The sequence below is a fragment of the Panthera pardus genome, unplaced genomic scaffold, assembly GCF_024362965.1.
Source record: "Panthera pardus isolate Hobbes unplaced genomic scaffold, ASM2436296v1 HiC_scaffold_25, whole genome shotgun sequence".
Classification (NCBI taxonomy): domain Eukaryota; kingdom Metazoa; phylum Chordata; class Mammalia; order Carnivora; family Felidae; genus Panthera; species Panthera pardus.
In genome coordinates this window covers 18,616,470-18,641,941 of record NW_026526821.1, presented here as the reverse complement: position 1 = coordinate 18,641,941, position 25,472 = coordinate 18,616,470, and the positions used below count along the sequence as shown (strand labels likewise).

Below are 25,472 nucleotides of genomic sequence, written 5' to 3'. Positions count from 1 at the left end.
TGCCTGAAAACCTAAAACCCGGCAAATATACTTAATAAAATTATGGTCCTATTAGAAAAGACTCACTGTGTGTGGACAGCATTTCAAAAAGCTATGATTCTACATGTGCATCTTCATTTACTTTTACAGCTACGTTTCCTTCCACTTGTCAATCAGAAAACAATCTCCAATACTGCAACGGATACTGATCAATATATTACAGTCAATGCTATCCTTGACTTTTAGGAGTTTAAATATGAAGTACAAGTAGATGGAGAAAGAGGCAGAGAAGCATATACAACTCTGTATGAGTAAAGGAAATGTTTTACCAATCAATTTTTAAATGTATTGGAAGGGAACAGAGTATAAGGTTCAACCTTTCAAAGGATCCTTGGTGGATATTATTAAAAACAAAGATTACCTTTATAAAATGAAAAACTATCCTCTAAGTAACCAAAAATACTCTCCATATGAAAAAAAATCTCCATTAACTAGTCTAACGTAATGAGAACTCTCCATAATTGGTGCTTTATAATGAGAACTAGAAAACTACAATGTTGCACTTAAAAGCTTAAATCTTTATATGCAAGAAAAAAGCCTAAGAAGTCATATTGCAAGACATTATGCATGTTAGTCACAGCCATGAAGGATCACAAGGCCTCACTAAAACAGCTACCCTGCTGTTTTCAAAACCTTTGTGACACGGATCTAAATTTATTTTCTGACCCTACTATTTTCTTAACATCAAGTCAACTTTTAGATAAAAAGAGGTAAATATAAATGGGCAAACAGTGCCAACTTTTATTATACGATTGGCTTAGTCTCATTTGAAGTCTAAAGGATAGTCTTGTCCTATATTCTAATTTCTAAAGGAATGGAAAAAATCCACTTCTGCCCCCCCCCCCCCCCCCCCGCCAAGACTGGGGGACTCTAAAGGATCTAAACCTGTGCTGTCAAATGCCAGTGCCACTAGCCGTATGTGGCTATTTAAACTAACCAATATTAAATAAAATGTAAAATTCTATGCCTCAGTTATACTAGCCACCTTTTAAGGGCTCAAAAGCCACGTGAAGAGTGGGTCTCACATATATAAGACATTTTTCATCATAGCACAAACTTATACTGGACAGTGCTGATTTAGCACAAAGTATCTTTTTTTTAATTTTACAACAAAGTTTCTTAGATTTAAATGTGCCCAAAAATCATTAGTACAGCTCGTTAAAACAAAGATTACTTGGTCCCTACCCCAGGTAGTTTATTTCAGTCAGTCTGGTAAGTGGCCCCAAAATGTGGGCCATTTCTAAACAAGCTGCAAGAGAATGGTGATGTTACCTATCACCTTGAGTACTGCTCCCTATGGTTAAGAACTTTTTGTTTTTTCCCAGTTTATCATAGACTTAATTCTTTTATAAAACACGAGAAAAATGAATTATCAGGAAAAAAATTTTTTTAAACAAAGACTACTATAAACTTACATTTTTTTATTATCAGACTCAACAGACAAATCATTTTTCTAAAAAATGTTGTAAAAACATCTAAATGCTTCAAGTTCTGTACTTAACCTGGTCACAGACAGGTAACAAACAACCCATAGACCTGCACAGATCTGTGGACTAACACTGATCTAGATCTAGATCTAGCTCTGATCTAAAAGAACTTATTTCACATTTTTACAATTATCTTTTGGGAGCTGGTCATTAATGATCTCTTTCATATCCTCTATTATTTCCCCACCATAGTTTTACAACTCAAGGTAAAAATGCTAATTCTATTAAGCAGAATATTGAGTCCCTTAAAAACAATGCTATAAAGGGCTAACTAAGAGAAGCAATCTGGGGCACCTGTGTGGCTCAGTAGGTTAAGGGTACAACTCTTGATTTCGGCTTAGGTCATGATCTCAGGGTTCGTGGGTCAAAGACCCACAACAGGCTCTTCACTGACAGCTCTGAGCCTGCTCAGGATTCTCTCTCCCTCCCTCTCTGCCCCTCCCCCACTCACATACTCTCACATACTCCTGTCTTGAGACAGGGAGAGACAGAGCATGAACGGGGGAGGGTCACAGAGAGAGGGAGACACAGGATCTGAAGCAGGCTCCAGGCTCTGAGCTGTCAGCACAGAGCCCGACGTAGGGCTCGAACCCACGGACTGTGAGATCATGACCTGAGCCGAAGTCGGACGCTTAACTGACCGAGCCACCCAGGCGCCCCACAAAATAAATAAACTTTAAAAAAAAAAGCAATCTGATGGTGTTACTGTTTATAATGTGATCTGATTCTGCCACATGGTCAATAAGGATGATGCCTTGACTTCTTCAGGCTAACCTACAGTTGAATTTAGACTGCTACCTTTAAAAGAGTCGTTTAGGCCGAAATATACAAATGAACATTAATAAAGTCTTTGTGTTAAATTATTTAAAATTTCTTTCAGTAAATAAAATCTATGATTTGGACCTAGCTTACTGGACATAACCTTTCAAAGAATTTTTTTTAAGTTTATTTATTTTGAGAGGGGGAAGGGCAGAGGGAGAGAGAGAATCCCAAGCAGACTCTGCACTGTCAGCGCAGAGCCTTATGTGGGGCTCAAACCCACAAACGCTGAGGTCATGACCTGAGCCAAAATCAAGAGTCGAACGCTTAAGCAAATGAGCCACCCAGGCACCCTTCAAAGAATTTCTTAGAATACTGATGGTTTCCTTGAACCCAAAGTAAATAGTCCAAGCCAACTTCTTTACTCATGTACACTTAGAGAAGGTACAAATCAAACAGAATCCCCTCACAGGAGTCAATGCCCTTCACGGAACTGCCTCAAGCTTAAGGTGTTTTCCTCAATATATATATCAAACCAAAGAAATGGATTTTTCTTCTAGTCAACTTCTGGTCTGGCCCAACAAATGAACTTCTCTAAGAAAACTTCCAGAATTTCTCAAGTTTGGCCATTTCCTAGAGACTACTTTTAGAATTTTGTTGTCGCTCTAAATATTGTTTTACCAATTTGCTTCATTTTTTCTTAAGCAAATTATAAAATAAGGCTCTGAGAATTTTAACATTTCATCCTCTTGCCTATAGTAACATCTGGTTTAACAGAACTCAACATATATGCATGTTATCTGCAAAATAAGCTCACATGTTCAACCAGAAATTAAGAAAAATTCCACTTGAAATTAACAACATTGACAGAAAAGTTGCAAGGTATCACATACAAAGTCTGGGGAATATGAAAACGGAGGGGTTATTTTTTAATTGTTCCTCTTAACCCCTTTTTCCTCCTAACATATTGAATGAAGCAGTAACTGAATGAGTAAGTAGTATTCAAAGCAAGAAAATGTCAGGAGCTTTTGCCATGGCCACCCCTCCAGTCCCATCTGAAGAGGCACATGGCTGCAGCAGAGAGGCCAAGGACCCTCTAAGACTGTTTTGCAATTGCCCTCACGCCTCCTGCTTGAACCTTTACTCTTTTATCAGGCTGCAGGGGAAAGGGTGTGGAACAGCTTCCCAAGTATAAAAATAAGGCAGGGAAGAATTCCAGGGATAACCTTTGCCTGGATGCTGCCCGGAGTGATTCAGAAGTACTTCACCAAGCCCAAGCCAACTAATTCAGACTGAAATCGCAATACCTCCTGAAGGGCAAAAAAAGCCCAACAAAGTCAGCCTCCTGGAAAAGATTTTGCTCATACAAAACAACTAGTTTTGAAATGACCTAAATCAATGATCCTTAATATTGTTTTTGCATGTGGATAGGAAGAGACAGAGGGGAAAAGGGGGGATGGGAAAACATGGGGGTACAGGAAGGGAAGGTGGGAGTCACAGATGCCTTCAAGAATTATGAAAGGAATGGATTCACTGCCCATAAAAGTGCACACACAAACAAAATTTTGCATACTATTTTGGAGAGTTCACAGACCAAAGAGTCTCTAGGGGTCCATGAATCCCAGGATAAAAAGCCTCAACCTAAACAGGTAGGAACTAAAGACCAAGGTTACCACAGTAATTAGACCTTCTTTTAACCTGAAGCCTGACCTTTTAAGTAAAAACAATCTTACAATTAAAAAATATAGAGATTTCTGAGCACCTGGGTGGCTCAGTCGGTTAAGTGTCCGACTCTTGGTTTCAGCTCAGGTCATGACCTCATGGCTCGTAAGTTCGAGCCCCACATCCGGCTCTGCACTGGCAGCATGGAGGCTGCTTGGGATTCTCTCTCTGCCCCTTCCTTCCTCACTCTCTCTCTCTCTCTATCAAAATAAAGAAAAATCTTAAAATATATATATAGAGAGAGAAAGATTCCAAAAATAAAATACTTTGGTCACATAATGTAGAACAAGTTTTTAAATATATTTAAAATTTACTGATAAAATAATATATTTAATCCATAAAAAAGATCAGTGAATACTCCCTACAAAAATCTTTAATTAACAAAGGAGTAGAAAAAGAGAAATCTCCCTTTACTTATTTAGAAAATTCGAATCCAACTTGTTTCAATTCATGTCCTGAAGTTATCTTAAAATTCTACTTCCTAATTTTCCTGAAATTTTCATATACTATCTTAGTAGGTTAAGTTCTGAAATAACTAGCGGATAAAAGCATCATGGCAATCTATTGAAATATCATGGTTTTTTCCTTGCTAAAAATTTAAGTCCTTCGTTATGACTATAGAAAGAAAAGGTACATCAACTGAAAAAAAATGATTCCTCAAAACAGGAACTATTTATGTCATATACATTATCAAAGATTCTAAAAGTCTCGACGGCAAACGACATAAACAGTAAGTACATGAGTATGTAAAGAATCACTATTACAAACTATAAAAACCAACTAATAGGGGTACTACAAGCAAAAAGAAATGCTTTTCTCTGGATTTTATGCAAATAATTCAGTTCAGAAATGGGAACAGGGATGGATATTTTAAAATAACTCCATTTTACTACCTTCAGGACTTTTATGGAAGTAACAGAATTTCTCAAGAGGGTATCAACGCCTCCACAAAATGAACTAAAGAAAAGAACATTTTGGCAAGGAAAAAGTGACTGCATTCTCCCTCTGCACTTCATGGTTATTAGTACTAGGCTAGGGTGAACTCTTAAGTGCCCTACAAGGACCTCTCCTACACTTTGGAGACAAGGACGGTAAAGGGTACCTTACTGTATTCTAATTTGCTTTTTCAGTGACACATTCTTGAAATGAAGTAGTAAAAATGAGTGAGTGCATAGAACAACTTGTTAGTTGACTTAGCCCCATACCACTAAAACATGACAGCACATTCCAGCTTTTAAAGAAATCTTTAGAGGCTGGTTGGTGAAAAGAATATGTGCTTTGAGTCCAGATGATCTGGGTTCAAATTCTGGCTCCAACATTTACTAGTTTTATTGCCTTTATATACTAGCTTCATAAGTTACTTCATCTTTCTGAGCTTCCGTCCATCCTCATGGAATGGCCGTGAAAATGGAGACATTTTTTCATCTCTGCAGCCCCAGTGCCTGGCTAAGTGCTGAACACACACCAGGTATTCAAACGTTAGTGCTTCCTGCACGCTTCACAAGTATGTCACGTTCTATTGGGGAAAAAGAAAAAAAAAAAACAAAAAAACATAACACAAAACACCAAACCTGTTCTCTAGGAAACAGATAGCTAAGCCCTACCTATTATTTTATCTATTTCAAAGAGTTTTCAATGTAATAACTTGGTACAGGGGAATGCAGGCAATTCCATGGAATTCACTGCAGCTTTTCATCTGAATTAAACTAAAGCTTTGTATGAGGAATGGAAGTATAAAGTGAAACACTAAATATTTATTAAAAATAAAGCTATTTCCAGGGTGCTTGGTTGGCTCCATTGGTAGGGCATGCGACTCTTCATCTTAGGGTTGTGAGTTCAAACCCCACTCTGGGTATGTAGATTACTTTAAAAAAATAAAATCTTGGGGCACCTGGGTGGCTCGGTTGGTTAAGCATCCGACTTCAGCCTCAGGTCATAATTTTGTGGTTTGTGAGTTCGAGCCCTGCATCGGGCTCTCTGCTGACAGCTCAGAGCCTGGAGCTTGTTGCAGATTCTGTGTCTCCCTCTCTCTCTGTCCCTCCCCCGTTCTCTGTCTCTCTCAAAAATAAACATTAAAAACATTTTTTAAATCAAATCAAATCTTTAGGGATGCCTAGGTGGCACAGTCAGTTGAGTGTCCAACTTCAGCTCAGGTCATGATCTCACAGTTGGTGGGTTTGAGCCCCAAGTAGGGCTTTATGCCAATAGCACAAAGCCTGCTTCAGATTCTGTCTCCCTCTCTCTCTGCCCCTCCTCCACTTATGCTCTCTCTCTCTCAAAAATAAACATTAAAAAAAAAATCTTAAAAATAAAATAAAATCTTTAAATAAATAAAACTATTTCTAACCTTGTTATCCTGGGGGGGATAAAAGGGAGTGAAAACACAGTCTCCTCGGTTGACTTAGATATTGTCATTGTCAAATACCAAAAATCTTTTTGCAGGTAGAATCCTCGAACCCTCTAACCTGTTCAAAAGGGTCCAGCCATTACCTGTACAACTCCATTCAGCCATTACCAATACAAAGTCTTTCCATGAAAGCTGAAAAACATAGGCCCCTACAGTGAGAATCAAGCCTGAGAGTGAGGAACCCTTTTTCCTCATGGTTTAACACAAGAAGACATAACCACAACCTCTGCTTGGGGCAAAGCCATGTTTCCAAGAAAACCGAAACACTTGTTTGAAACTTCTATAACTCAAAGAGATCTCTAAGACACAGTGGTCCAAGCGTCTATTGTTTCTGACAAGTTTTCTGTAACATAATGGCAAAAATCACAAATGAGATCTGGTTTCTAAAGAGACAGGATTCTGCTTGAGATCTTTGGTATTTGAAATAGTTATAAGAAAAGTAAATCCATAAATATAAAAAACTAACTGCTAAAGGATCTTCCAGAAATACAGTAGTGTTACTTATGGCTCTCCCATTTCACTCCAAACTGGTCTTTCAACTTCTTGTGTGGTTGGCAAAAAGTAACACACTGATGAGTTCAGAGAACTTCCAACTATATCAATAAATTATAACAATAATCATAAAAATAGAGAATATTAAAAAGTTGTGGTATAAGTGATCACACTGAAAAACCATGCATACTGTTAATAACAGAAAAACTAACTATAAAAAGGCAAGAAAGAACTGCAGGATAAAAGATGTGACTCCAGGCAGACTGATACCACGATGAGACACAACTAACTTCACAAGAGACTGAGATTTATTTTGCCCATGACCAGACTACAGCAAGAACAGTATCATATTCTAGTTACTATAAAGGAGATTCCAAAGTTAGCAAAAAGGAAAAAAAAAAAATTGTAAAGGTTAACTCTTAATAGTCCATTAATGAAGAAAAAGGTTTTAATAATCCTTCATAATTCATCAAGGAGATCTGCCCTGGGACAAAAAGAAGTCCAAAATTAATCATTTTACCACTCCCCATTTTCCCAGGCCTTGGGTTACAGTCACGCATTGCTTATATGAAACCACCTGTTCCGGTTGGCATAAACCATGTTACTTGAATATTCATGCCTAATCATTTTTCATACATAGATCTCAAACCTTCTTTGTACTGTCCTAGAGCCACAAAGTTCACAAAAACTATCTCCCGGAGGTTGTCAACTTGATCTACCAATTCAGCTTATCAACCAACTACCATGCCATGCACAGTCAATAACTACAGATCTCCAGTAAGAAAGACAGTTCACAATCAGCCTTGAGAGCATAGAACTGTGGTCCCTACCAGGACTTTTCTAAGTACCACAAGCATGCCCCATAAAGTATGCCGAAATTTGGGGCCTAATGGGATTGTATTCCAATACGCCATCTGAGAAACAATAACTGAATCTCGGGCAGTATTGCACACACTCTGAAAATTACAAAAATTTTTAAATGTGTATCTTCTCTGTTCATGGATCTGTTACAGCAGAAATAAGCAGTTCTGACGGGGTGGGGAAGAAGGTACATACAACAGTTCCAGGGATGCCTGGAGATGCCAAGGATTCAGTGGAAACCTCGGCCAGATTACTAATGGTCCATAAATCCTAATTTGGAGAACACGGGCCTACAAGTTGAAAATTGAATTATATTGCCTTATTAGATCCCACACTACCGAAACCACAGTCATATCAGTCATAACTGGTACTAGGAATACTTTATGTACACAAATATAAGTGCCTGCTTATGTATTTTTAATTGGATCAAATAAAACTGAAGCTGAAAACAAACTCAAATTTCAATTATCTCACTAGTGAGGGGATTTCCTAACAGAGTCTTTTTAAAAACCAAGTAGCTGCCAACCCTCTGCACATCTGACAAGCATGTCTCTGGAAATTTGGGAGCAAAAGACGCCGTTACTTCTCAACAGTGAAGGAAATACCCTAAAGGGGACAGATTCCTCTTTTTTTTTTTTTTTTTTTTTTTAAAGCTCAAACATGCAATCTAATAATGCACAAAACTTGGCTGCGGGGTTGCTGGACACCTCCAGGGTTCCAATTTTCGGGGCGAGTGCGCGCTAGTGCGTAAGAAGGGGGCGGAGGGGGAGCGCGCTCCGAGGACGCGCCGGGGCCCCCGCCCCCTCCCGGAGCAGCAGCCTGGCACCAGCCCACCCTCCTCCACCCCTGCAAACAGACGCAGGACGCCAATAGAGCAACTTCTCCGCGGGGGCGGCAGTGGAATAGCGGTCACCCCCGCGGCGCGCGGCGCTGCCCTGCCCGCCCGCCCGCCCGGGGGTCCCTCCACGGCCCGCCCCGGGGGGGGGCCTCCGCACGCCCCGCCCCCGCCCGCCAGGCTCGGGGCCGGGGGCTGCCCGGACCCCCGCCCCTCTGCGCCGCCCGCAGCGGCGCACTCCCAAGGACGGCCGCCCGGCCCGAGCGCGGCCTGAGCGCGAGCGGGAGCGGCGTGCGGCAGAGGCCGGCTCCTCTCCTCAGGCCTCAGGCCGCCGCCTCCCCTCCGCCAGGCCGCCCGCCGCCGGCCCCACTCGGACCCCGGCCGGGCCTCGGCGCCGCCGCAGCCCCTCATCCCGGCTCCATTCATAGGGGCACCCTAGCCCGGCCAGCGGGGCGGGGCCAGGGACCTGCGGACAAGGCCGGCCAGCGAAGGCCGGGGAGGAAAATAAAAAGTTAAGAGAAGAACTTACCTAAAATGGCTCCTGCAGCAGCCAAAATACAAACAGCTATTATTTGGTGAAGTTTAGCTCAGACACCCTGCAAGGACACCCTAACCCAGCTCAGGCCCGCCTTCTCTGCCACGCCATTGGGCTTCGCCGGCCCAAAACACAGAGTCATTGGTCAGCCTGGCTGCCGCTCAGTCGGAAGCCCATTTCAAGCTTGCTTGCAGGGGCGAGTGATGGGCTCGCTCCATTGTGCTCGTATTTGCATGGATGTGATCGCGGCGATGATTGGCCGGCGCCGGGGCCGCCCCGCCCTCTGCCTCGCGCCCCCCGCCTAGGAGACGCCGCTGCGCGCGGCCCCGCCCCCCGGGACTGAGCGGCGGGGCCACGGGGGCGGGGCGGGGCTGGGGTCCTGCGGGCCGAGGGGGCGGGGCGGGGTCCTGCACGCGGCACTCCGCAGGCAGGGGGCGGGAACCTGGAGCACGCGGGCGAGGAGGGGGTTCTGCCCGCAGGTGGAGGTCTCACAGGTAGCTGGCCGGCGGGCTGACAGACGCTGGGCTGGCGTCTCCCAGGGTGGGAGAGGATGTGGCTGGGGTCCCGCGACAGAGAGGGATTCCGCTTGGACCGCGATCCCGCAGACAGAAGCGAAGAGAGGCGAGGGTCCCGCAGGTCAGGAAAAGATTCCGAGAAACCAAGCGAAGAGTCAAGGAGCTCCATCCTGTGTCTCCAGCCGCATCTCCTGCCGCTCCGCCTGACTCCTGGCATTCTTGGCACACGACGGGCTTCTTCCCAAGGCCCCCCTACTCCCCGGGAGTTTTCATCCCCAGGGATCCTGCGGCGCCTTGGATATACCTCCGAAAAATCAGGTGTTGAGCTATGGTATATTTATGTTCAGGCCTATTTCCCCCATTATCCTTGTAGCATCCTCAAGGACAGGGCCCAGCATATTGCAGAGATTCAACTAATTGTTTAATATTTTTTAATTCGTTAGCAGCTAATTTTTGCACATCCACTAAATGCCAGGCATTGATCTAAGACAGGGGATACAGCGGTCAATAGGACAAAGGCCTGACTCTTGTGGAATAGGCATGCTAAGGGGAAAGGAAGACAATAAATAAATACCAGGGGCATGTAGTGGAAAATGCTGTGAAGAAAATATATGGAGTGAGGGAGGGAGAGTTATCCACCTGCCTGGCTAAATTCCATTACTGGCCTTCTTCCCACCCAGTGATAGTCACCTGTCCCTCTCACTCCCTGCCTGCCCCCTGATGGGTGTTTCCTTAGCACCCACTAAAAAAAATAAAAGGTTGGATTCTGACTGTAGAGGCTCATTTTATCTCAAAGTAGGAATGGTCTGAGTCCTGGTGATTCCAAGAACAGTTTGTTGGGTACATTTAAGATGAACATGGCTTGACTTTGTCAGGAGTAGCTGTAATGATGCAGCCAAGCCTTACCGCACCCCCAGAGAGAGGATATTTTTAGTTTCTTTGAAGCCTCAGTGTTCCTATGGTTTTCATCCTATGACCCTAACTCCTTTCTGAGGACCACTTCTTGACTTCTTGGCAGACGCCAGAGGTTTTTCCAGTTTGGAAATACAGAGATAGCAGCCCCCTGACCCCTGTCTACCTCACTTGTGCACATTTCTCTCATTTGACTCAAGACTGGCCAAGATGCCTCATGATCCTTCCTTCCTCGTCTTTATTCCTTCCTTAAAAAAAAAATATTTATTAAGCACCAACTAACTGTGTTCCAGGTGTTGTCCTAGACACAAAGGCAGACAACATCCCTGTCCTCAGGGAGCTCATAATCTAGCTGGGATCAAGATGGAGATTTACGCATTGATCCTGAGGGTCTCCAACCTGTCAAGCTTTTGGTAAGCAAGTAGACAGCTGCTCGTTCCCCCTGCCTCACAGGGACAGTGGGCTTGCCCTCCTGAACAAGCTGCTGCAGAAGCTGAGGCAGGACCAGGTAATTGGTAGGCACAACCTCTTTAGTCCAACACAGGATCAAAGGGTCTAAAACTCTCAAGAATGCTCAAGGGGCTCAGGACTGTGCACTTTAGTTTCTCGAAAGGGGCTGGGAAGAGAGTTATATCAGAGACAGACCGTGAATCCTACATGGGAATCAAGTGGCCCTCCCTTTGCAAAATCATGCCCCTCGCTCACAAAAGATGAAATAACATAAACGAGGTAAGGGAGGGATGGAACTCCAGGCAGAGAGGGAGCAGCATGTATATGCAAGGCACATACAATACAGCAATGAGAGGTGTTGGAGCAGGAGGGAGGCGAGAGGCAAACCAGTCAGACAGTAATTCCTGTTCTTAAACTTGAGAAAAGTCTGTAGTACAAAAGAAGTCAAACATAGAGATACAAATGTTATGTTACCAAACAAGAAATCAATAGGCACACACAACTGATCCACAAATGAATAGTACAGGTACAAGCAAAGGAAGGTTCTGGAGGCTCCACTCAGGAGAGGTAGTAGGCTTGACCTTCATAGAGTCAGGTCTGCAGAACTGAACAGGGCTAGTGGAATCTGATCCTTAAAACCCTTCTGCAGCAGGGCACCTGGCTGGTTCAGTTGGTAGAACATGCAACTCTTGATCTTGGGGGTGTGAGTTAGAACCTCACGTTGGGTATAGAGATTACTTAAATAAATAAATCTTTTTTTATTTTTTTTTAATGTTTATTTTTGAGAGAGAGAGAGAGAGAGAGACAGAGTGTGGGGGGGAGCGGGGAGAGAGGGAGACACAGAATCCGAAGCAGGATCCAGGGTCTGAGCTGTCAGTACAGAGCCCGATGCAGGGCCTGAACTCATGAACTGTGAGATCATGACCTGAGCTGAAGTCGGACACTGAACCAACTGAACCACCCAGGCACCTCAAATAAATAAATCTTAAAAAACAAACAAACAAAAAAACACTTCTGCAGCATCCAGGGACCTGCAGATAGGCATGGGAGGGGAGACTGAGACCTCTGGGTGGCTTCTAGCTGCACCCATTCATGGGCATGTCTTAGTCTGAGTTTTCTAGGATAGAGAGCTTGATTCTGTAGGGCAGAAGTGGGAAGCAAAAGGAGGCAGGTAGGGAAGGGAGAAGAGCTGATACCAGGATGGTTATTCATCTGGCCTCTACACATTACTGATGGCTCCAGCTCAAGGGATTATCCTCTCAGAAGCCACATAATAGGAGTCGTAGCATAGCTTATGGGAGAGGGAAAGGAAGGAAATTTATCCACCAGCTCATCTCCCATTGGATAAAGATCCACTCCAGTTGTTCATGCAAAGGTGCCAAGTGGGGCTTTGCCGTGTCCCAAAACTCAGGGTTAAGAGGCTTGCAGCAGGGTTGTGAGGCAAAGATTGATCAGGATACAGCTGTGTAAAATCAAATGGAGCCCGTGCAGAGCTGGTACCAAAGAAGCTGCCGGGACAAGAGATGGTTAGCACTAGCCCTGGAGGTCTGTCACAGAGGGGGCAACAATGATGTGCAACTCTCTGTGCCACTTAGTAGGTCCATATTTACAGAGGGCCCCAAAAGAGCAATCCTTAGGAGGCTCTGAAGGGGAGCCAAGGAAGGGCTTCCAGCAATTCTAGAACTTCTGTAACTTCAGGTTACATCCTGCCTGACATGTTCTCTCTTAACCATCTGCCTCTGTTGACTTGTCTGTTTCCTCCATTAGACCATGAGCCTTGCTATTGTTCTTATTTATATATCTGTCACAGAAAAGACTATTTTCACCAGCCCATTTCATTTTCCTCCTAAGTTCATAGCAAAATTACATTTCTCAGTAATCAGGTAGGTTCATGTGACTAAGTTCTGGTTAATGGAATCTGGACAGAAGTGACAGATATATCTCACTCCTAGGCATCCCCCCAAACCTCCTGTGTGAGCCTCCAAATTCTTTTCCTTTCCTCATCTGCTGGCCAGATACAGAAATATCCAGTGGAGGACTTAGGGGCTCCCCAAAATGGCAATGGAATGACCCTGGGTCCCTGACAGACTTCATGGAGCAGAACCCCTGTGCTTACTTGCACTGGACTGTGCCAGGAGTGAGAAATAAAACTTTCTTAATGTCAAGTCACTGAAATGAGAGGATTGTTTGTTACGGCCATTAGCACACTCTGACTAATACAGCACTTGTCTAACTTCATTTGATTTGATGTCCCTCCAGGGCAGGGATTATGTTTATTTGTTTTTGTAACCCAAGTACTAGTGTGTTGCCTGATACATAGTAGGAATTGCTCAAAGCATGAATGGGTGTGAATGAGTGAATATGTCAGCCTGATCTTAAAGGATCAGAGGTAGAATGCCAGTCAAGGTGGCAGGTAGAAAGTGTTCTACTCACTACAGAATCAAAGAGACCGGGGAGAACATGCACAGTTCTCAACAGTGCAAATGGTTCATGATCTGAGAAGGAGATTGCTAGGGTGAGCCTAGAGAGAAGGCAAGGGCCAGATCGCAAACGGTCTTATTCATTACATAAAGGAGTTTGAACTTTATCCTACAGGAATTATTCAATGATTTTAAACAGGTATGTGATATAATCAAATTTATGTTTAAGAAAGATCTTTCAGCCTAGAAAGGGGATGAATTAGAAAGGAAGAGCAAAAATGTAAATGTTTTAAAGCAACATTTCCCATTGCCCCTAGATCATTCATCCCATGAGATGATCCAATAAAAAGAGGTTTTGGGGTCAAGTTGGTTTGGGAAATTGTGCATACTCTAGCCCATCTTGGAGGTTGCCGTTACTCATTAGCATATTAAAAACTCTGAGAGGTCTTGCATTAATGAAATCTGTTAAACTTTAATAATTTTCAAAATTATCTGACACAGAACACTCTTTTTATTTAATGCCTATTAAAACTGGTATTAGGATTAGATTTAGCTACATATACCAGGAAAAAAAGCATAATAAAATTAAAGTTTTTGTCCTGCATAAAAGCAATATGGGAAGCTTTACTTTTTTTTAATGTTCATTTATTTTTTAGAGAGCACAAGCAGGGGACAGGCAGAGAGAGGGGACAGAGGATCCAAAGTGGGCTCCATGCTGACAGCAGCAAGCCTGATGTGGGGGAGATCATGCAAACCACGAGATCATGACCTGAGCTGAAGCCAGATGCTCACCTGGCCCACTAAGGCGCCCAGGTGCCCAAAATACGGGAAGCTTTAATATTTTTGCACCACCATCTTTAGTTTCATTCCCAAGGTCCAGGATGTCTGCTGGAGCACCAGTCCACATTTCCTTGGAAGGAAAAAAGGAAAGGCAAGAGGGGAAAAGTGGAGCTCAGTCATGTCCCTTAAACAGGCTTCCTGGTAATTACACAACACTCCTGCTTACATCTCATTGGCCACAACTTGGTCACATGGTCACATAGGGCTGCAAAAAAAATATATACGGTATTTTATTTATTTACCCTATTTTATTTTTTAAAAATGTGCCACATTAAAAATTGAGGTTCTCTCGGGCGCCAGGGTGGCTCAGTTGGCTGAGTAACTTCGGCTCAGGTCATGATCTCACGGTCCGTGAGTTCGAGCCCCGTGTCAGGCTCTGTGCTGACACCTCTGTGTCTCCCTCTCTCTCTGCCCCTCCCCTGCTCACGCTCTGTCTCTGTGTCTCAAAAATAAATAAATGTTAAAACAAATTTTTAAAAAATTGAGGTTCTCTCACCAAAGAGTTGAGATTCTCAACTAGCAGTCCCTGGCACAATGTCCCACAGAAACAACGTTCCATAGAACATAAGTTGGGATAAAATGAATCAGGACATTGATTTTTGTAAACACTTTTAACAGCTTTATTGAGACATAATTCACATGCCATACACTTCACCACTGCAAATGTATAGTTTTATAATTTTTTGCAAATTTATACAGTTGTGCAACCATCACCAGAATCCAATTTTAGAACATTTCCATCACCTGCAAAAGTTCCCTTCTTCCCACATGGAGGCAGTCCCCACTCCTACCCCCAGGCCAAGGCAGCCATGGGTCTGCTTTCTTCTTTGCAGTGTTTCCTTTTCTAGAAATTTCATACATATGGAATAGTACACTGTGTAGTCTTTTGTGTCTGGCTTATTTCATTTAACATAATATCTTTGGGGTTTATCCATGTTGTAGTACATGTTTTTCTTTTTTATTGCTGAATGGTATTCCACTGTATGGATGTGCCACCTTTTGTTATCCACTCACCAGCTGATGGACATTTGGATAGTTGCCACTTTGCAGCCATTACGAATGTCACTGCTAGGAACATTCACATACCATTGTTTGTGTGGACATGTTTTCATTTCTCTTGGGTAGATACTTAAGGAGACTGATGTTGAAAATTGAACGCATTCACTGAAAAAACATTTACTGAATGCCTATGACTGACTTTCACAGCATTGTACCAGGTGCCAGGGATACAATGATGAATAAAATTCGGAACAAACTCAGTTCTTGTGGAGCTCGTGCAGTCTATGGAGGAGACAGGCATTAGTCAAATAATCGTGCAAACGAATGTAACATTACACCAGGGGTGAGTCCCATAAAGGAGGGGCACATGGTGCCATTGAGAATCTATGCTGGAAGGATCTGCCAGGAAAGTGGTCAAGGTCAGGAAAGTGGAAGTATGCCAAGACTTATCACCTCCATGAATTTTGCCCTTCAAAGTAATATCCTTGGAGGCCATGTGCTTATTTCTAATAATGCTGCCCTTGCAAACAATTCTGAGCCAGTTTACAGGTGTGCTGGTCCTGGGCCTGTTTGTCCTCAGATAAAGTCCTTATGTTTTAACCTCTCAGAGTTTTTAATTTTCTGATTAAACCATGAATAACATAACAAACCACACAAGAAAATCAACTGCATTCCTTTAGAATCACATCTCACAGATAAAAATGGAATTCCCCTGCTAGATCATGGACCTCATTCCCCAGAGCTGGGGGAGAGGGGTTCATGGCAGTCTACAAAAATAAAGTTATGGACACCATCTGTAAGAGGAGGAGAGTGGACAATGTCAACTCTATTCTCCCTTATAGCTCAAATTATGTCTTTGATTTGCCAGTGAGGAGATTCCAAACAGTGACCCATGGTGTGTGGAGGTAACTCCCAAAGAGGAAATGAAAGAATGTGTGTAGCCAATGGCAGTGTCCTGGCTTGCCAAAAGCACCCTTACCCAGGACAAAACTGGATAAGAATAGTTAAGCCCACAGGCTTTGGAGGCCGACAGATCTGGTTCAAATCCCAGATTTAACCACTAGTGAAGTTTTTTGATTTCGATAACAGGGCTGTTGTAGGGATTAAATGATTCATTCAAACTACTTACCACATGGTAACTGCTCAACAAACTGTTAATTACTACATTATTATTATATCCTTTCCTCTGGCTCTCATCCCCTGTACTGTGTAGACCTTCCCCCTTCTGTTGACTTGCTCTTTTTGAAACACACTAATTCCACTGATTCGACTGAAGTCAATCTCTATTCTTCTTGCCTTTGACCTGGGGGACATTTTGTCTTTTAAAATTGCTTCTGGTAATAGATGGCTTCCATCTCTTATGATTTAACCTGGTTTAACTCTTAAAGTGCTGCGGAGCTCTTTCACTCATATATAACACTACTACTATTTTTTTTGTTAATGTTTATTTTTGACGGAGAGAGAGACAGAGCATGAGCGGGGGAGGGGCAGAGAGAAAGGGAGACACAGAATCCAAAGCAGGCTCCATGCTCTGAGCTGTCAGCACAGAGCCCGACACGGGGCTTCAACCCACAGACCACAAGATCATGACCTGAGCCGAAGTCGGATGCTCAACTGACTGAGTCACCCAGGCGCCCACTACTATTTTTTTTATCTGAGTTTATACATATAAATGACTGGGCTCACTCTTAGTAACTATGATTTATGAAAAGTCACACCTCAAATGTTCTTGGGCAGGTATTTTTTAAAACATTGGCCACCCTACCCCGAAACAATTCCATAAATCCTTCATTCTCACTCAGCAGTGTACTTTCCTGCAGCGACAGATAATTTTAGCCATAAAAACCTGCTTAAGCCGAGGCTTTTCACCAAGCTTCAAGTTGCAGTGGAATCCTTTTCCTCATGAACTCAATTCTGCCATCAGCATAACTGACCGACTCAGAGAGACTACCACCTGCAAATTAACAATAAAAGAAGCATCACTGTTTTACACTCTGGGAAGAAAGCACTACAGTTTTTTTTTTTTACTAATTAGTTTCCATGTTTTTGCTGAGGAGAAGCATGGTAGGCATCCTTATATCGTCCCCACCTATCCTGAACACCGCCAGCTAGGAATGGCTCACAGCATGAAAATTGTTTTGCCATCTCTGGACATCAACTTTCTAGATGTAGTCATTTCATCTATACAATGGGGATATGCCCTGTCTATGCAATTTCTCAGAGTTGTTGTAAGGATCAAATGAGGTGTAGCATGTGAAAGAGCTTTGGCATAAACCTAAGAATTATTGTTGAGGGATTTCAAGTAGTGTTTCATACAAGAGACATTAAAGTATAAACCCTTAATGTACAATTTGCACCTGTCTTGGTGATAGCCAGAGCCCATATTCATAAACCAGTGACCTCTTAGTGTTGGAATGTCAGTGCATTCAAAATCTTGTGATTCAGGGCCCTAGAATCATCCATCTGCTAAGAAGTGATATCTTGCCACACCAGACTGTCAATCTGTCGTAGAGAATTGCCAGAGAATTCCCCTCTTCATTCATTTCTGAAATATTCTTCTGGCCAAGACTTTGCGAGCACAATTTCCATCAAGTCTTCCTTACAGTTTTTGAAAAAGTGTAGACCGTGCCCTCAAAGGGCCAGTTTTGAGCGCCATGAAGATGTACCAACACGTCTGCTCACTCAACGAATTCATGGTATCTGCAGGACAGGAGCCAGTCTACCAAGACTTGATCAAACAATGTAATTCCAGTTGTGCCCATCGTGGATTTTCAGCCTTAAACATATAGGAATCCATCATTTAGTCATGGTTCTCAGTGGTCGTGTCTTGACATGGTCAATCATGATGGACATGGCAAGTATCTTGTCACTGATGCTACATAAAGTACATTAGTCCAACGAGATACCTTTTAGAAAATAAATAAATGGGAGCAGGCACTCTTATAATAGTGTCACTCCCATTCATTTGTATTCCGATGTGCTCTCCTGAGCAACAGAGCATGGGGTGGTGTTTCAGCTGAGTGCTGGGAATGTCACACAGCCTGCAGTCTACCTTATCTATGTCTTTGCCTGTGATGAGAGACCATTATCAGTCTGACAACTATACATTGTGGTGGTGTTTATGAGTGAATAGTGATCTTGTAATTATTGTCATTATTACAACTTTTGCTCCAGTAATACATGCTTTCTTACCTTATTAGTAGTATCTGTGGGGGGAAAGTCTGAGGGGGAAACAAAACGTGTTAAAAATAAAGTTTGCCATATTTATTTAGTTTTTCCTTACCTAATGGCAATTTTTGAGATTTTTAAATGACTTTTTTCATATTTTCAAAATGCTTTTTTGACCATTACACCACAAATATTTTTAGTACTAGTTGTCTTATTTCCCTGTGGGGGAGAAAATCAACCTAGATTGTGAAGAGTATAGGTTTCATCCAAACCTCTTTATTGGGAGCAGGGATAGTAGAGCAGAGAAAACACACTGAGACACACAGCTCTAATCCAGAACCTTCCCCATGCACACACACATACTGCAGGTTTGCTTATTCTCCTCACTCCTTCTGGGCATAACCAGGAGAAGGCCAGATCAGGGTCAACACAGAGTCAACACAGGCAGGGCTCCATAAAGTAACTAAGATTACAAGAAGGCTCACTGGCATGCAGCCAGTACAAATTACTACAGGCAAAACTGAGAGAGAGGTTTAGGATCCAGGAGCTCCAACTCATTTGGAGTTAGGATCAGAAAAAGAGGTGGTTGAGAACAAATTATCAGATAGGATGATCTGTTTTGGTAATTAGGTTTAAAGTGTGGTGTGTGTGTGTGGGGGGGGGGTCTTGAAAGGGTACTGTTTAGTTAATTAAAAGGTCAGAGGCAAGGTAGATAAGGGTAGTTCATGAATGATGAGATGGATGGTTGGATAGGTAGATAAATTGATGTATGAATGGCTGGTAGGCGAATGGATGTTGAATGGATAAATGGAAATAATGAAATTATGATGTATGTTTGATATGACAGATTAATGAGTGGTGGGAAAGTGAATGATTAGTTGGATGAATGAATAAATAAATGGACAATTGGATGGATGGATGGATGGATGGATGGATGGATGGATGGAGAGGTTGATAGGTGATAGATAGATAAATAGATACATGGATACATAGATACATAAATAGATGAGTCAATGGATGACCAAATTTATGAATTGGCATATGAACATAAAGATGAACTAATGAATGAATTGGATGGATGAATACATGGATGGATGGATGGTATGGAAAGAAGAATAATGGTCCCCAAAATGTCTATGCCTTAATCCCTAAAATTTGTGAATATGTTAGATTATGTGGCAAATGGAAATTAAGTTGATTAATCAACTGACCTTGAAGTGGGAAGATTATCCTGGATTATCTGGATGGGCCCAATGTAGTAAAAAATATTTTAATAAGAGCAAAGCAGAAGGAACATATTCAGAGGGAAATTTGAAGACGTGCATAGATGCTGGTTTTAAACTTTGAAGATTTGAAAATTTAAAGATTCATGTAGATGCTGGTTTTAAACTTGGAGGAAGGAGAAAATAGATCAGGAATACAGGTAGGCTCTAGAAGCTGGAAAAGGCAAGGAAACTGATCCTTCCCAAAAGGACTACAACTCTGCCAACATTTTCATTTTAACCCCTTAAGACTCATTTTGGACTTCTGGATTCCAGAACTACAGTTCTTCCTCAACTTAGAATGGGGTTACATCCTGATAAACCCATCATTAAGTTGAAAATACCATAGGTCAAAAGTGCATTTAATACACCTAACCTACCGAACAACATAGCTTAGCCTAGCCTACCTTAAACATGTTCAGAACACTTGCATTAGCCTACTGTTGGGCAAAAACATCTGACACAAAGTCTATTTTATAATAAAGTGTTGAATAACTCATACAATGTATTGAATACTGAAAGTGAAAAACAGAATGGTTGTATGGGTACAGAATGGTTGTATGGGTTGTTTACCCTCATAACCATGTGGCTCACTGGAGCTGTGCTCACTGCCACTGCCCAGCATCATGAGAGAGGAGAGTATCACATATGGCTAGCCAGGAAAAGATCACAATTCAAAATTCAAAGTATGGTTTCTACCGAATGCATATGGATTTTGCACCGTTGTGAAGTTGAAAAATCTCAAGTTGAACCATCCTAAGTGGGGGACCATCTGTATAAGATCATAAATCTGTGTTGTTTTAAGCCACTAAGTTTGTCCCAGCAGCAATGGAAGTGGATGAATACATTAGTGAGTAAATAAATGGATGGGAGATGGATGAATACTTGGATGATTGAATGGATGATAAATGGAAGAATACATAATGGATGGATGGATGGATGGATGGGTAAGTGGAAGAATGGGTGAATGGATACATGAATAAATGGTTGGTTGGTTGGTTGGGTTGGTTGGTTGGAAGGTAAAAGAGGACTTGTTTCTCCACTCATAACACTTCCGACACCAGATGTATGCAGTTTTCCTCAAATAAACAGTTCTGACACTACCTGAAGTTAGTCCAGATCCCACATGTTAGGGACTCATCCCTCCAAGACTGCCCCCCACTTCAGATGCCAATCACAAGTAGTGGGTTTCCAAGTTACCCACACTTCTGTCCAACTTGGCTACAAATTGGGACTTCCCATGACTTTCTCCTCTGGTTGGAGAATTTGCTATAATGACTTACGGAACTCAAGGAAATGCTTTACCTACATTTACCAGTTTATTATAAGGATACAAATGAACAGCCAGATGGAAAGGAACAGAGGGCAAGTTCTGGAAGGGTTTCAAGTGCAGGAGCTTCTGTCCCTGTGGTAGTTCAGGGTATCCACCCTCCTGGTATATGGATGGATTCACCAACCCAGAGCCTCTCAAACCTCATGGCTTAGGGATTTTTATGGAAGTTTCATTACATAGGCATGACTAATTATTAACTCAATCTCCAGCCCCTATCCTCTCCCCAAAGAATGAGGGGAGGTGAGGCCAAAAGTTTCAATCTTCTAATTATGGCTTGATCTGTCTAGTGACCAATACCCACCCTGAAACTATCAGGAGCCCACCAAGAGTCACGTCATTAAAACAAATGGTGCTCTTACCACCCAGGAAATTCCAAGGGATTTAGGAGCTCTGTGTAAGACAATTCTATCACTCCCATCACTCAGGAAATTACAAAGGTTTTCAGAGCTCTGTGTCAGGAACTGGGGGTAGAGACCAAACATATTTCTTATTATGTTGCAGAGGGATAGATGAGTAAATGGATACATGAATGGATAAATGAATAAATGGATATGTGGGTAAATGACTGGATGAATAGGCAGGTGGGTGATAGATAAATGGATATATAAACACATGGAGAGATAAAATGTGTGTAGATGTATAGATACATGGGTTGATGGGTGTTTGTGTGGTGGATGGGTAGATAGACATGTGGATTGATAATCGGTTTGATGGATGACTAAATGGATATATGAATAGGTAATGAATGAACAGATAAATAAATAGATACTTGGGTGGAGGTCTGATTGGATAGATGGGTACTTGCATGCATGCATGAATAAATGAAAAGTATCTTATGCATAAAGACAGAAACATGATCTTCAACTTGAAATGTGGACTTGTTGACCAGTTAGGAAAGGAGACATCCAGATGGAATGTAAAAAGTGTGCAAAGCTCTGATTCTGCACTAATCCTCCACCTTCCAGGATGAACCATTTTAAAGCAAGGGACCTTTGCACTTAATGACTTCTTTATCTGGAATATAATACTCTTCTTTCAAGTAGTTAACTCTACTTATTCCTTACATCACAGCATAAGCATTGATTTCCTTTTTTAAAGTTTATTATTTATTTTGAGAGAGAGAAAAAGTGAAGTAGGGGAGGGGCAGAGAGAGAGAGAGAGAGAGAGAGAGAGAGAGGGAGGGAAGGAGAGAGATAATCTCAAGCAGGCTGTGCAATGTCAGTGCAAAGCCCGATGTCAGACTCAAACTCACAAACTATGAGATCCCGACCTGAGCCAAAGTTGGGTGCTTAACCAATTGAGCCACCCAGGTGCCCCTAAGCGTTGCTTTCTCAGGGAAGACTTACCTTATAGTATTGTGTAACTTTCCCTATGAGCACTTGCTAAAATTTCAGTTTTATATTTATTTGTATGACCCCGTGATTAGTATCTGTCTCCCTCACCAGACTGTAGCTCCAAAGACCAGGGATCAAAGTATTTTGGCATGCCATTTGGTCCCCATCACTTAAGTCATGTCTGGCACATAGAAAGTGTGTTTTTTGTAAGGGTTGTTGTTGTTGTTGTTGTTTTGAATGTATTGAAACCTCCCTGTGGCTTTCTCACTCAAATCATCAGGAAAGATCTTGATGGGTTGCTGGGGCATTACTGATACCATGGTGACTAAGTCTTGATTTACTGATGTAAGACTTTGACAAGGAGAGTGCTCCTCCAACAGGGAGGAGTCATCCCCTTGAACTCAGTGTCCCTACTGTCCTGGAGAGGCCAGATACCCTGTCTCTTTGCCTTAATTCAGTGGCTCAGACTCTCAGCTGTACTGGAACCAGAAACCTCTCTGACTGGATGAGGCCCTCCAGCCATCCTCACCCTGACCAACATCAGGGCCAGCTCCAGCCACCTGCTCCTGCCCTGCTCCAGGCGGGTAGATACAGAGGCTACACCACTTACTAACAGCTATCACAAACTCTTCTGTCACTGTAATCATCCTTCTTTTCTCTGGTCTCCCATTTAGTTTCACTTTGACCTTTTCAGGTCTCTGCTAGGCTGAGGTTGGAGGTTTGTGGTCTTTTCTTCCTTTCTGGGCCTAGTGCACTGAGGGTCCAAAAGAACTGCCCTCAAATCCCAGCTCTGCATGAACACTCTCAGCTGTGTGCCCTTGAGCAAGTTACTTAACCTTTCTGAGCCTGTTTGCTAATCCACAAAATGGATGCAATAAATCTACATTCCCGGATAGTTGTGGAGATTAATAAACAGGATGATATAAAGGATGGATCTAGCACGGTTACTGGCAATAGTAAGTGATAATCAATTATTAATTCCCCTTCTTTCTCTCCAGGTTTCTCTCTCTTGTTTCTTCCTGTGGCACAATGCAGTCTCCCTTTCTGTTTTCCACTTTTCTGTCTACCGAACATTATTTCTAGCCCTCATAAAAATAGCACTACATAAAACAAAATTGCACAGTATTTTTATATCCTCCAAATAACTCAATTCAATTATAGACTGGTCAATTTTAGTTATCTGAACATTACTAAGCCACCTGAAACTGGTAAAGTTCTATATTCAGTCAGAAAATAAAGAGCTAAATCAATACTTTAAAAAACACTAAAGGAAAGACATTTTCCTGGAGGCCTAAGGCCTCATATGGAATGTGTCAGCCTATTGCTGCTGCTTCTGGCTGGAAGACAATGCACAAGAAACCCTTTATATTTTAAATTTGACACAGCAGCCATGACGACAGTGGAAGAATGGATGCCCATATTTCCCGGGAAGAGGGATTTGGCAGGAGTTCCCTATGTGTCACCCACAGGGTGCTCCTATGTGTGAGTGCTGGAGATTTGAAAATTCAGAAAGAAATGAAGAAATTAGTGGGAAAAAAGTTTATCAACTTATTTTTGGTGTAGTTAGTGGAATGATTAGGTAACAGTGAGGATCTCTAAGCTAAAGGGAGATTTCAAGACAGGATCATAATCCACTATTACAAACAGAAGCACAGAGGAAAGCAGATGGTCCCGGATTCAAACACTAGCAGCACTAGCTTCTGACTTTGTAACTTTTTGTCAAGTTACTCTGTCTCTCTGCACCCCTTTTCCTTCACCGGTAAATTAGAAACTGTTTATATTATGTTGAAATGTAGCTGTTAAATAGTCCATTATACACACCAAGAAGAGTCCCAGGCACCTAAAAAGTACTTAATTATGGGGTAGGTATGATTATTAATTATTATCAGTTATTATCACCTCCACCACTTATTACTGAGAAAGATACTTGCATAGCCATGGAAATGCTGGGAATTATCTCCAAGAAAAAGTGGTGAGATTGACATTTCTCAAAAAGTTCTGGATGGAGGTGAGGTGCCTGGGTGGCTTGGTCGGTTAAGCATCTGACTCTTGACTTCAGCTCCAGTCACAATCTCATGGTTTATGGGTGCAAGTCCCGCATTGGGGTCCATGCTGATAGTATGGAACCTGCTTGGGGTTCTCTCTCTCTCCTCTCTCTGCCTTCTCTCTCTCTCTCTGCCTCTCTCTCTCTCTCTCTTTCTCTCTCTCTGTAAAAATAAGTAAATAAATAAACTTAAAAAAAGTTCTGGATATATTAGCACAACCCAGAGTCCAACTCTTGGACTTATATATAGCTTAGGAACCCAATTTTGTCAGCACTGAGATTAAGGCAGACTCACACTAACCAAACTCATTAGACCAATGTATAAACCAGATCACAGTCAATTAATCTTCAATGAGAAATGCAAGTTTGAGAAGACTAGAACACTCAAGTCTGTGTGATAAGTGCATTTTCTCCCTGGATTCACACCTATGTTGGAAGCCAAGTCTACATAGGAAGACTATATAATGAGAAAATTCCAGTCAGAACAGCGAGACATAAAAAATCTAAATGTAAAGTGGTTTCAGTCCATGCTACCTAAGCCAACAATCTCATTGGGGACAGCCTCTCCCATGTTGTGTATTGTGAAACTTTATCCTCTTTGCCATGCTAGAAAGTAAACATTCATTGATGATTTTGACCACTTATAGATTTTTAAACTTCTATACAGCCAAAATACCATAAACAAGTCAAAAGACAACAAACTAGAAAAGTATGTGTAACACATATGGCAAATAAAAAGTTAAAATTTAATATATAAATAGCCTTTATGAGCCAATAAGATAAAGAGCAACACTATAACAGAAAAATGGGCAAAAGGTATGAATAGGTAGTTTATATAAAAAGAATACAAGTGGGGCGCCTGGGTGGCTCAGTCGGTTGAGCAGCCGACTTCGGCTCAGGTCATGATCTTGCAGTCCGTGAGTTCGAGCCCCGCGTCGGGCTCTGTGCTGACAGCTCAGAGCCTGGAGCCTGTTTCAGATTCTGTATCTCCCTCTCTCTGACCCTCCCCCGTTCATGCTCTGTCTCTCTCTGTCTCAAAAATAAATAAACGTTAAAAA

The 25,472-nt window shown here is 42.2% G+C and overlaps 1 long non-coding RNA gene across 1 annotated transcript in view; it reads right to left on the bottom strand.

Annotated features, from left to right (window-relative positions):
• Nucleotides 1-14,880: 14,880 nt before the first annotated feature.
• LOC128773468 (uncharacterized) overlaps nt 14,881-25,472 on the bottom strand; it is a 55,525-nt gene continuing 44,933 nt past the window's right edge. Inside the window, exon 3 of the long non-coding RNA XR_008417723.1 lies at nt 14,881-17,227. This is a non-coding gene — a long non-coding RNA (uncharacterized LOC128773468). The remainder of the gene's footprint in view (nt 17,228-25,472) is intronic.